We start from the raw sequence: 13430 nt of genomic DNA on the forward strand, positions 1-13430 counted from the left end.
GGAGGGGGCACCCAATGATCCTCTCCGCCGACCTGATGACCCGCTGTAGTATGTCCTTGTCGCTGGTGGTGGCGCCGGCATACCAGACCAGGATGGAAGAGCAGAGGATCGACTCGATGGTGGCGGAGTAGAAGCTGGTTAGAATTACTTGAGTCATGCCGAACTTCCTCAGCTGACGGAGGAAATAAAGTCTCTGCTGGGCTTTCCGTTGGGTGGCAGTGATGTTGGGCTTCCAGCTTAGGTCACTGGAGATGGTAGTACCCAGGAGCCGGGCAAAGGGCACCCTGGCTACCTCAGTGCCGTCAATATAAATTGGAGGTGGGGTGTGAGCAGACTTCCTGAAGTCAATAATTAGTTCAACTGTTTTTGCGGTGTTAAGCACCAGCCTGTTCTCCTTGCTCCAGTTGCAGATTCTCTCCACCTGCTGACGATACTCCTGGACATTATCCTTGGTGACAAGGCCAATGATGGTGGTGTCATCAGCAAACTTGATGACCTTGACAGAGTCTGCCTCAGATCTGCAGCTGTTCGTGTAGAGGGAGAACAGCAGTGGTGACAGGACGCAGCCCTGAGGAGCACCTGTGTTCGTGGTTGCAGCTTGGGAGTAGATATCGCCAAGTCTGACGACTTGGGACCTGTTGGTGAGAAAGTCCGTGATCCAGAGTTGTAGGCTTGGGTGGACTTCAAGTGCAGCCAGGTCCCGTTGGAGAATGCGTGGGCAGATGGTATTGAAGGCCGAGCTGAAGTCCAGGAGTAGTATCCTAGCGTACGTGTCTGGCCTGTCAAGGTGGTCGTTGATGAGTTCCAGACAGATGTTGATTGCATCATCAGTGGACCTGTTCGCCCTGTAGGCAAACTGGTAGGGGTCTAGGTGAGGCGATGTGGAAAGCTTAAGGTGGGCTAGGACCGCCCGCTCCATGGTTTTCATGATGACGGACGTCAGGGCCACGGGCCTAAAGTTGTTAAGTTCGGAGACCCCTTGTTTCTTGGGGACAGGTATGATGGTGGACCTCTTGAAGCATGCAGGGACCTTGCCTACCTCTAGGGACTTGGTGAATATGGCAGAGAGGATGGGAGCAAGTTGCCGACAGCAGGTTTTTAGGCAGGCTGGAGATACTCCATCGGGGCCGGAGGCTTTCCTGGCATTTAGTGTTGATAGGAGGCGCATGACCTCAGCCTCACTCACCACCGAGGGAGAGGGCAGGCTACGGATGTTGATTGCAGGGCACAGAGGAGGGGGAGCCGGTGCCAAGTTTCCCTCCGGTGTTTCCTGGTTCTCGAACCTGCAGTAGAATCTGCTGAGTTCTTCCGCTAGTGTCAGGCTGGGTGTTGCATGCTGGGGTTGGGGCTTGTAGTTAGTGGCAGCCTTCAGTCCCTTCCATACAGCTCGTGAGTTGTTTGAGCATAGGTTGATTCTTACTCTCTCAGCGTACTCTTTTTTGGCAGCTCTCAGCTCCCGATTAAGGTCGTTTCTTGCCCTTCTGTAGTCCTCCTGGTTCCCGGACTTGTGTGCAGCCTCTTTGCGTCTCCGCAGTTGGCGTAGCTTGTTGGTGAACCACGGCTTGTTATTCGGATACACCTTGAAGGATTTTGTTGGTACACACGAGTCCTCGCAGAAACTGATGTATGAGGCAATGTTATCCGCTCATTCGTCCAGGTTTGGCGTTTCCAGGGACTTCCAGTCGGTGCATTCAAAACAGGCTTGAAGTTTCAGTTTGGCCTCGTCTGACCACACCTTGGTGGTCTTGACGATCGGTTTAGCTGATTCTAGGTGCCTCCTGTAGGTAGGGATAAGATGGATGAGACAGTGATCGGAGGAGCCAAGGGCTGCCCATGGGACTGCTTTGTATGCCTTCTTCAATGCCGTGTAGCAGTGGTCGAGGGTACTTCGGCCCCTGGTGGGACAGGCTACATGCTGAAAAGACAGGAGCAATACACTGAAAAAATGACAGAGACAATTGACAACCATCAGAATACTAGGTGTGTTGTAGTTGTATCACATAATGTGCTTAATGGTTATTAACATGTGGATATCCCATATCAAAATAAGGGTATTCTATTGTACAATGTAGTAGACAGTACCAATTTTAAATTAGACCTAGTGTCCCTATGGGAATCTGTGCCTGTGGAGGTTACTCTATGTAAACAATGTAACAGTCTGATTTCACATAAGGGAATGAGAAGGAGTGATATAGAGATAAGAGGCAGGGTGGTATGGATAGTGCCTGGGACTATTCTATGGGGGTGCAGGTAAATGAGAGGCAAAAAAGTGAACCTGGGGCGCAAAATGCGGAGAAGTCGCTTACCAACATGTACTCGATGAGTTGCTTGGCACCTCTGTGCCGGCTGTATTGGAGTGCGGAGTATAAGAACGAACAAGAGGAGGAGGTGAGTGACGTCAGCGGGGGGCAGTGATAGGGCAGCTGGAGGTCTGTGACCAATGGGAATGAAGTGGGCGGGAGCGGGTGGGAGAATAGTGTCGCGTGAATGTGCGTAGTGAAGGAAGAGGCAGGGGTGACGTGGCATGTATTATGTGCGCAGATGCGGACCAAGGAGGTGGATAGAGAATGCGGGAAGGGGCGGTGCTGTGTACATTTCCGTATCTCGGGCGGACATTATGGTTATGGGAAGGAATGGTTGAATACTAAGGGGGATTGCCCATACTAGTATTGTGTGGAGAAATGTGGAAATAGTAGGGAAAGTTTGAAAGAACATGGCAGGAATACATGTAAACTGTATTTGGAGACTTCTTGTACAGTTTCTGAGAAAATCAACATACATGAAATCCATTGTATTATATGAAAAACAATGCTGCCCTCTGCTGGAATAAAACTAGAACTGTATACATATAGAAAAGAGAGAGTTTCTTTGACATGCATCTGTTACAGCTGTTGCGTTCAAATTTCAATCAGGATTATATATAGCCTGTTTCTGTTTAAAGCACGATGTGTATCATTGAGGGCACATTAATAGTACCCATCCATCTATTGTACAGATATAAATATTACATAAATAGGATAAAAACAGTGTTCAGACTGTCTTGGTCGTGGTAGGAGTATTCAAGTAATAAAATAAATGTGATATAAAGTCACCTTAAAACCAGGGGGTAAAATTAATATATAAGAAATAAATGAATAAATAAATGGATTCAAAAATTCAAAGTTTTTTTGTTGGTAGGAACTTTTGGAGCTTTCCCAGAAAGGGATTAAAGCTTGTCTTTGTTCATGAGCGCTTGATAGTAACGCGTTCTTACCATATTCTAAAAATTGATAATGAGAGAGAGGACGATTTTAAAATAATAGGTCATGTCTGTGGAGATGATAGTTTAATGGATTTTCTCCAGCTGCTCGTTAAGACTATCTGGAGTTAGGGATTTCAAGATTTAGATCCAATACATCTCACGTGATTTTAGAAGCTCAAACGAGTTGGACCGGTTCTGTCGGATGGTGTCGATGAGTGTGATATGGAAGAGTTCTGGATTGCTGTCGTGGTGGGAAGCGAAGTGACGTGATACGCTGTGGAGGGGATATTTGTTGAGTATGTTTCTTTTGTGTTGTCCTATTCTGGATCTTGCGGGTTGGGTTGTTCTGCCCACATACTGGAGCCGGCACGGGCATGAGATGATGTATATTAAATATTTTGATTCACAGTCGATGTGGTGTTTGATCTGGTAGTGTATTTTAGTGACTTGGGATTGGAAAGTGGTCGTCTGATGGATGAATTTGCAAGCTAGACATTTCTTGTGGTTGCATGAATAAGAGCCTGGAAGTGAGTCTATGGGGGTAGGGGTGGGATCCGGTTGGGGTGTGCGCAGCTTACTGGGAGCTAGTATGCCTCGCAGGTTGGGGGCACGTCTGTAGGTAACTGCCGGTGTGGGGGTGAGTATTGATCGCAGGTGGGGATCCTGTAATAGGATTTCCCACCTTTTGTGTAGGATATTGCGAATAGACGAATGTTGAGCACTGTATTTTGTAATAAATCGGGGTGTGTCGTTGGTCTGTGGTTTGGGAGTTGGGCATGAAGTGTTTTGCGTTTTGGCTTTCTGTTGTGCATCTTTAAGTAGTTTTTTGGGATATTTTCGGTCTGTGAATTTTTTGGTCAAGATTTTGGACTGGGTGTTGTATACTTGTGTCTCTTGTACTGGCTATATGGGGTGTTTCTTGTCCAAGGGCGGTGATGGAAACTGTGGTAGTGAATGTAATTGTTGGCGTCTACTGGTTTGAAAAAGGTCCTAGTTAGTATGCGGGATGAGTCTGTGTATAGAATGAGGTCTAGAAATTCTATGGAACTGGGGTCATGGTGGGAGGTAAACTGTAAGCCTGCTGGGTTGGTGTTGAGATATTCGACAAAAGGCGGAATTAAGTTAATGGGACCTTTCCATATGAAGATGAGGTCGTCGATATAACGTTTATAGAAAATGATATTGTTGATGAACGGGTTGTTATTGTGTATTTTGATCTGTTCCAAGTAGCCCATTGCTAAATTTGCATAAGATGGGGAGATAGCTTGCAAATTCATCCATCAGACGACCACTTTCCAATCCCAAGTCACTAAAATACACTACCAGATCAAACACCACATCGACTGTGAATCAAAATATTTAATATACATCATCTCATGCCCGTGCCGGCTCCAGTATGTGGGCTGAACAACCCAACCCGCAATATCCAGAATAGGACAACACAAAAGAAACATACTCAACAAATATCCCCTCCACAGCGTATCACGTCACTTCGCTTCCCACCACGACAGCAATCCAGAACTCTTCCATATCACACTCATCGACACCATCCCACAGAACCGGTCGAACTCGTTTGAGCTTCTAAAATCACGTGAGATGTATTGGATCCAAATCTTGAAATCCCTAACTCCAGATAGTCTTAACGAGCAGCTGGAGAAAATCCATTAAACTATCATCTCCACAGACATGACCTATTATTTTAAAATCGTCCTCTCTCTCATTATCAATTTTTAGAATATGGTAAGAACGCGTTACTATCAAGCGCTCATGAACAAAGACAAGCTTTAATCCCTTTCTGGGAAAGCTCCAAAAGTTCCTACCAACAAAAAAACTTTGAATTTTGGAATCCATTTATTTATTCATTTATTTTTTATATATTAATTTTACCCCCTGGTTTTAAGGTGATTTTATATCACATTTATTTTATTACTTGAATACTCCTACCACGACCAAGACAGTCTGAACACTGTTTTTATCCTATTTATGTAATATTTATATCTGTACAATAGATGGATGGGTACTATTAATGTGCCCTCAATGATACACATCGTGCTTTAAACAGAAACAGGCTATATATAATCCTGATTGAAATTTGAACGCAACAGCTGTAACAGATGCATGTCAAAGAAACTCTCTCTTTTCTATATGTATACAGTTCTAGTTTTATTCCAGCAGAGGGCAGCATTGTTTTTCATATAATACAATGGATTTCATGTATGTTGATTTTCTCAGAAACTGTACAAGAAGTCTCCAAATGCAGTTTACATGTATTCCTGCCATGTTCTTTCAAACTTTCCCTACTATTTCCACATTTCTCCACACAATACTATTATGGGCAATCCCCCTTATTATTCAACCGTTCCTTCCCATAACCATAATGTCCGCCCGAGAGACGGAAATGTACACAGCACCGCCCCTTCCCGCATTCTCTATCCACCTCCTTGGTCCGCATCTGCGCACATAATACATGCCACTTCACCCCTGCCTCTTCCTTCACTACGCACATTCACGCGACACTAGATTCTCCCGCCCACTTCATTCCCATTGGTCACAGACCTCCAGCTGCCCTATCACCGCCCCCCGCTGACGTCACTCACCTCCTCCTCTCGTTCGTTCTTATACTCCGCACTCCAATACAGCCGGCACAGAGGTGCCAAGCAACTCATCGAGTACATGTTGGTAAGCGACTTCTCCGCATTTTGCGCCCCAGGTTCACTTTTTTGCCTCTCATTTACCTGCACCCCCATAGAATAGTCCCAGGCACTATCCATACCACCCTGCCTCTTATCTCTATATCACTCCTTCTCATTCCCTTATGTGAAATCAGACTGTTACATTGTTTACATAGAGTAACCTCCACAGGTACAGATTCCCATAGGGACACTAGGTCCAATTTAAAATTGGTACTGTCTACTACATTGTACAATAGAATACCCTTATTTTGATATGGGATATCCACATGTTAATAACCATTAAGCACATTATGTGATACAACTACAACACACCTAGTATTCTGATGGTTGTCAATTGTCTCTGTCATTTTTTCAGTGTATTGCTCCTGTCTTTTATTGCCTGAAGAAGCGGGTTCTCGCCCGTGAAACGCATTGCGACTGTCATTAGGAGCAAACGAATAAATTGTATATTATTGGTATTATTACAAGTATGTGTGCCTATCTTTGGTTGGCTGGTCCACCACCGCAACCGAAACAATTTTAAACTTTTTATTGACTTTTATCCTACCGGTGCCTCTGTACACCTCCGCGCATCTAGATGTCCACCCTTGGTGGAAGGGTGACATAACCTGCTATTTCCTCCTATCTACAGAGAGCGACGTCTTAATCCTGAGTGGGGACAGGCTTGTTCTCCCCACCTGCCTTTACAGTGGTTGCCTTGGAGGTAACCCTGGTTTGTGAGTATATTACTTACTTCTCATATTACTTTCCCTCCCTTCTTATACATACTACACCATATTGGGCTCTCGGTCTTCTACCCTTACATCTTCCCATCAACTTTCACCAGCTTCCCTGTCCCTGCTGAAGAGATGCACCCCCCGAGCATGATGCTGCCACCACATTTGACAGTGGGGATGGTGTGTTCAGAGTGATGTGCAGTGTTAGTTTTTGTGTTATGCATTTTGGCCAAAAAGTTCCATTTTGGTCTCATATGAACAGAGCACCTTCTTCCACATGGTTGCTGTGTCCCCCACATGGCTTGTGGCAAACTGCAAACGGGACTTCTTATGCTTTTCTGTTAACAATGGCTTTCTTCTTGCCACTCTTCCATAAAGGCCAACTTTGTGCAGTGCACGACTAATAGTTGTCCTATGGACAGAGTCTCCCACCTGAGCTGTAGATCTCAGCAGCTCGTCCAGAGTCACCATGGGCCTCTTGAATGCATTTCTGATCAGCGCTCTCCTTGTTCGGCCTGTGAGTTTAGGTGGACGGCCTTGTCTTGGTATGTTTACAGTTGTGCCATACTCCTTCCATTTCTGAAAGATCGCTTGAACAGTGCTCCGTGGGATGTTCAAGGCTTTGGAAATCTTTTTGTAGCCTAAGCCTGCTTTAAATTTCTCAATAACTTTATCCCTGACCTGTCTGGTGTGTTCTTTGGACTTCATGGTGTTGTTGCTCCCAATATTCTCTTAGACAACCTCAGAGGCCGTCACAGATCAGCTGTATTTGTACTGACATTAGATTACACACAGGTGCACTCTATTTAGTCATTAGCACTCATCAGGCAATATCTATGGGCAACTAACTGCACTCAGACCAAAGGGGGCTGAATAATTACGCACACCTCACTTTACAGTTATTTATTTGTAAAAAATGTTTGGAATCATGTATGATTTTCATTCCACTTCTCACGTGTACACCACTTTCTATTGGTCTTTCATGTGGAATTCCAATACAATTGATTCATGTTTGTGGCAGTAATGTGACAAAATGTGGAAAACTTCAAGGGGGCCGAATACTTTTGCAAGCCACTATATATAAATACATAATAATAAAAGCCAGGGAAGACTGACCTAAACAACTACAGGCCCGTTGCCCTAACCTCAACCATAATGAAACTCTTGGAAAGGATGGTCCTCATCCACCTGAAGAAGGCTACTGACCCCCTTCTGGACCCCCTCCAATTCGCATACAGGGCTAACAGATCCATCGAGGACGCCATCAACTGTAGCCTGGCGTCTATCATGGAACACCTGGATAAACCAAACACCTACGCCAGGTTGCTCTTCCTCGACTTCAGTTCTGCATTTAATACTATATGCCCGGACATTCTGCACACTAATCTGGCACAACTCGGTCTCAATCCCACTCTTTGTGCATAGATCAGGGACTTCCTTACCAACAGGTCGCAACTTGTCAAGCTTGGCACCTGCTCCTCCCAGGAAAGAATAACAAACTCTGGTGCCCCACAAGGGTGCGTTCTGTCCCCTTTCCTGTTTTCCCTATACACGAACGGCTGCTCCTCATCCACCAACTCCGTTAAGCTCATCAAGTTCGCAGATGACACCACCATCCCTGGTCTCATCAGCAGCGACGGTGAACAGGCTTATCATAATGAGATTGAACGCATTTGCAGCTGGTGCTCAGACAATAAACTTGTTCTTAATACAACCAAAACAGTTGAAATGGTCGTGGATTTCAGGAAGCGCCCTTTTTCTCCCGCTCCTGTCCTCATAGAAGGCGGTGAGGTCCCCAGAGTGTCAAGTGTACGGTTCCTGGGCACTACTATCACAAAGGACCTGCGGTGGGGGGAGAACACCAGTTTAATCCAGAGGAAGACTCAGCAGAGATTGTTCTTTCTGAGACAGCTGAGGAAGTTCAGCATGCCACGGGAATTGTTGACCTGTTTTTACACCGCCACTATTGAGTCCATCCTCTGCTCCTCCATTGTCGTCTGGTACGCAGGCGCTACCGCAGGTGACCGGATGAAACTTCAAAGAGTCATCAACACTGCGGAGAGGATCATTGGGTCACCTCTGCCACCCCTGGACCTCCTACACACCAACCGTTTGCGGAGAAGGGCGTATAAGATACTGAACGACCCCTCACATCCCGGCTGGCGCTACTTCAACTGCTTCCCCTCTGGCAGCCGCCTCAGGACTTGTCTCACCAAAACCACAAGGCACAGGAATTCTTTCTTCCCTCAGGCGGTCCTTCTCTTGAACTCACCCTCCCATATGCGAACTAATAAGGACATGGTCAAGCCCCTATGCCCCGTTTTAGTGCAATGTTATCCCCACTATGTTTGTATGTTTTGTTGCTTGCTTGTACTGTCTGTTCTCTACTCTCTTTGTCTCTGCCATGTAACCACAAGCAATTCCGGGTGTGACACGGTCGCACTTGGCGAATAAAGTTTTCTGATTCTGAATATGGTAGGGACATTAGATTATGACTATGGTAGGATTAGATTGTGAGCTCCTCTAAGGACAGTCAGTGACAGGACTATGTACTCTGTAATGTGCTGTGGAAGTTGCCAGTGCTATATAAATACATAATAATAATAATAATAATAATATTGTAGGACATTAGCCTATGAGTATAAAAGAGATTAGATTGTGAGCTCCTCTGAGGACAGTCAGTAGCCGTTGTTACTGTGCCATGCCTGGTCTAACTTCTTTGACCTGCCAAGTAAAATAGCGCTTCAGTATTGTTCATGAAGCCTTCAGAAATACTCGCATTTCTGAGTACTGCCAAAAACTAGCACATCCGTAAGCCCAGAATCATGCGCTCATCTTAGTAAGTACTCAGGGGTGTGAGTTCTTGTAGATGTATCTGTAGATGAGGCTGATGTGTGGCAACTGAAAATAATAATGATGATGATGACAATAGATTGTTTAGCTTGATGGGCAATCTGTAACTGAGGGGATGTTCCAAGCCCTACCCCATAGAGCAATATTAATCCATGCCATGCACTGAGGAGGATCAGCCAGTCTGTATTCTTGTTGGATTATTGAGGCTCTGTAATATTAACAAGCTGGCCCATCAGTGCATTCCAGCGGTTCTGGAGGCGTGGCTAGCTTTCAGGGACAACAAAGAAAGATTTGCATATTCAGCAGTGATGCATTGTGGGAGACATCATATGCTCACTCCACTCGGAATAATCTCAAATACCTTCTGTTTTAAGAAGGCAAATTTCTGTATTGCTTAACATGGTCCTTTTTATGCCCTTTACACACTCCTAGGAGTTCTGGTTCACCATGAGCTTTATAGGCAATCTGCAACTCTTATGCTGGGAATACACGGGTCGATTAGCCGCCGGATCGACCACAGCCGCGTCCCCGCGGATCAATTATCGCTCGTCCCCGCCAGCACTTCCTTATCAGCGCTCGATTCCCTGCCATTGTCCGCCGGCGGGGATCAAGCGGGCGGGGGTCGAGCGGCTTGATCGGGCCAGCTGAATATTATCAGCTGTCCGGATCAGCTGGTCGATACTCGGTACAGAAACGTACCGTGTATCCCCAGCATTAGTAAAGGAGATCCCATAAACAGAGGCTGCAGTTAGTCTATTCACCACAAGATGGCGATCACACACAGGAAATGATGTCAGACAGGAAGAAGAGAAGTTGCAGGAAGTGGAGAGGACAGGTTGTTGGAAGAGGTAATTGTGTGATTCTTGTTATATACTAGCACATATATGGCTGCTGGGCATTGTACAGGATGTATTGCAGTGGGGAGATCAGTGCAGACATGGGCAAGTATGAGGATAGTAATAGTATGAATGAGCATAGAGATTGTATGCAGCAATAACTGTATATAGGAGAGATGGTGAAGAGAGCATTAGTGTTAGATGGAATGTGAGCAGTCACACAGGGCTTTTCTCCTGTCTGACTCACAGTGCTTGGGAGCTGCAGCCACAGAAGGCACAGTCAGTAGCACCCCCTCCCCTCCTGGGCATTAAGCTGCATAATAAATGTATCACTAAACAGATGCTGCCTCCAGCCAGGATGTGCTCCCCGCTCTGCACCCAGCTCTCTTACATACGGTGACTAGACCTCCCGTTTTAGCAGGGACACGTCCCGGATTTGGGGTCCCCTGTCCCAGGCTGCATGGGGTCCCGGGAAACATCCCACTTTTGGCTGCGGGATGTCCTGGCCGCAGGACTCTGGCCACCATCTACTCCTCTTCCCCACCCACTGTCACCATCCCACCCCTCCCCCCCCTCCAGTCAATGTCACCCTCTTCACCTCCATTCAGTATATTCTAAGTGTGGGTGGTAACATTTACTGAATTTTAACGTGTTGGGGGTAATGTTTGCCTATTTGCTGCATTTCATGTGTCCAGAAGTAATGCTGTATTTCATTTGACGGAGGTAACGATTGTTGCATATCATGTGTTGGAGGTAATGATACTTGCATTTTTTTATGTCGCAGGTCATGGTTCTTGTATTTCATGTGGTGGGGAAATGATTATTGCATTTCATGGGTGAGAGGAAACAGTTGTTGCATTTCATGTGCTGGAGGTAACGGTTGGTGTATTACTTAATGGTCATAGATGGCTGCATTTGCTACTTTGGGGTTATTGGTGCAGCATTTGGCATTTTGGGGGCTCATGATTACTAAATGATATACTTTTAAATAGCATCACGCAGTTTCTGTAGCTTTATCATCTGCACATCAATGATGCACATCTCCCGTTTCATCACATCATGGCGGAAAAGCCTCATTCTAATGTGTTTGGGGAACGTTGTCTTATTACCCCAGAAGTGCTTAGTTCTATACTGATCTGCAGCTGTTATATGCTCCTACTTTTACTGCCTGATGAAGCAGGGTCACGTCTGTGAAACGCTTTGCGCAATAACTGGGAGGGTGTAAATAAAATTTTCTGTGACTGTTCAGATCAACAGTTCTGTGTGTCTGCTTGGAGGAGGTAAGTCCACCACCACCTCCTCTATACATATATATTTGTAAGATTTGTAGTCCTTTTTATCCTGTTGGCGCCTCTGTTTGTTCTTGTACAATATCTGAGTCCACCCTTGGTTGGAGGGGTGTAACCCTTTTTTCTTTATCTATGGAGAGCGACTGCTTAATTCTGAGTGGGGACAGGTCTAATCTCCCCACCTGCATTTACAGTGGTGTGGCGACCCGGGTGTGTGAGTATTCTTTTACTTACTCTGCATATTCATCCTTTGCCAGTACTTACTACACTATATTGGCTCTCTGTGTCCTCTTTTTGTAATTACCCTGAGGGTCACTTGCCTAACTTTTGGGAGGAAACTCTGGCTCGCTGCCTCACTGTTAAAGTACAATTAGCTCCCCCTATGTGATGTCATGGCCACACCCATTTTTTTGCCATATAGCGCGCCACATAACACACCCCTGCTAGGCTGCCAGGCAACTGGTATTGCTTAAAGGGAAATAAATATGGTAGCCTCAATTTCCCTCTCACTACAGTTGTCCTTTATGGCTTTGTGATTGGTGTCCCCTCATCTCTTCTATTACACGTGAGCACTTTACTCTTCATTCTTTATTGCTGCTATTGCACGGTGCACGTTACATTATAGACATTTATCTCCACCATTATTGCTATTTACCCCTTCTGGGGCGGCTTGTGACACTTGTTCACCTGATTTGCTGATTTTTTTTTGCTGGAATTTCTCCCTTTCATCTTTTGATTTATTTTTTCAGCAATATTGATTTTTTTTAATTGATTTATATCATGCGTGATTTGTTTACATTGCATATATAACACTTTGGATGAGGAGAACCTGTGATTTTTCATTTTGATTGTTGATTTAGGACACCATTCTTTTCACCTTTCATGGAATTTTTCATCGATGATCTGCTGCATGCTTGTTCAGTGTCTGGGGGTAAAAGTATTAGAGGCAGAGGATCAGCAGGATGCCAGGCAACTGGTATTGTGTAAAAGGAAATAAATATGGCAGCCTCCATATCCCTCTCGCTTTAGTTCATCCATGCACTTGACAAAGGCCTGTGTGCAGAAACATTCTGCTTTTATACTGTGATACAATAAAAATGTGAGCTTTTATAGCCTTTAAATCCAGATCGAGACTCGGTTGTTCTTGATTTTATGTATGTTTCCTGCACCTTTTCAGGGCCCGGGTGCTGACTGGGCAACTCACTAGTGTTTTCAATTTATGCCCTGGCTGAGCAATTAGAGAAATTTATCAATCCCCTGCCCCAAAAAGGCAGTTTCTTCCCCAGTATAGCCATGTCCCCCCTGTGTCCCTCAGCATTGCCATTATCCTCCAGTATGTAATGTCCCCCTCCCCAGTAATGCCATTTCTCCCCCAGTATAGCCATGTCCTCCCTGTGTCCCCAGCATTGCCATTATCCTCCAGTATGTAATGTCCCCCACCCCAGTAATGCCATTTCTTTCCCAGTATAGCCATGTCCCCCCTGTGTCTCCCAGCATTGCCATTATCCTCCAGTATGCAATGTCCCCCTCCCCAGTAATGCCATTTCTCCCCCAGTATATCCATGTCCCCCCTGTGTCCCCCAGCATTGCCATTATCCTCCAGTATGTAATGTCCCCCACCCCAGTAATGCCATTTCTTTCCCAGTATAGCCATGTCCTCCCTGTGTCCCCCAGCATTGCCATTATCCTCCAGTATGTAATGTCCCCCACCCCAGTAATGCCATTTCTCCCCCAGTATAGCCATGTCCCCCTGTGTCCCCCAGCATTGTCATTATCCTCCAGCATGTAATGTCCCCCACCCC

At 45.7% G+C, this 13430-nt stretch overlaps 1 protein-coding gene and 1 pseudogene across 1 annotated transcript in view; both read left to right on the plus strand.

The window, feature by feature from the left end:
* LOC137537227 (uncharacterized) overlaps nt 1-13430 on the plus strand; it is a 141870-nt pseudogene that overhangs the window by 108336 nt on the left and 20104 nt on the right.
* Nucleotides 10335-13430, plus strand: part of LOC137535477 (zinc finger protein 271-like) — a 408695-nt gene continuing 405599 nt past the window's right edge. Inside the window, exon 1 of the mRNA XM_068257310.1 lies at nt 10335-10351. The gene's annotated coding sequence lies outside the window, so the exon portion shown is untranslated. The remainder of the gene's footprint in view (nt 10352-13430) is intronic.

The sequence above is a fragment of the Hyperolius riggenbachi genome, chromosome 10, assembly GCF_040937935.1.
Source record: "Hyperolius riggenbachi isolate aHypRig1 chromosome 10, aHypRig1.pri, whole genome shotgun sequence".
In the NCBI taxonomy this organism is placed as follows: Eukaryota; Metazoa; Chordata; class Amphibia; order Anura; family Hyperoliidae; genus Hyperolius; species Hyperolius riggenbachi.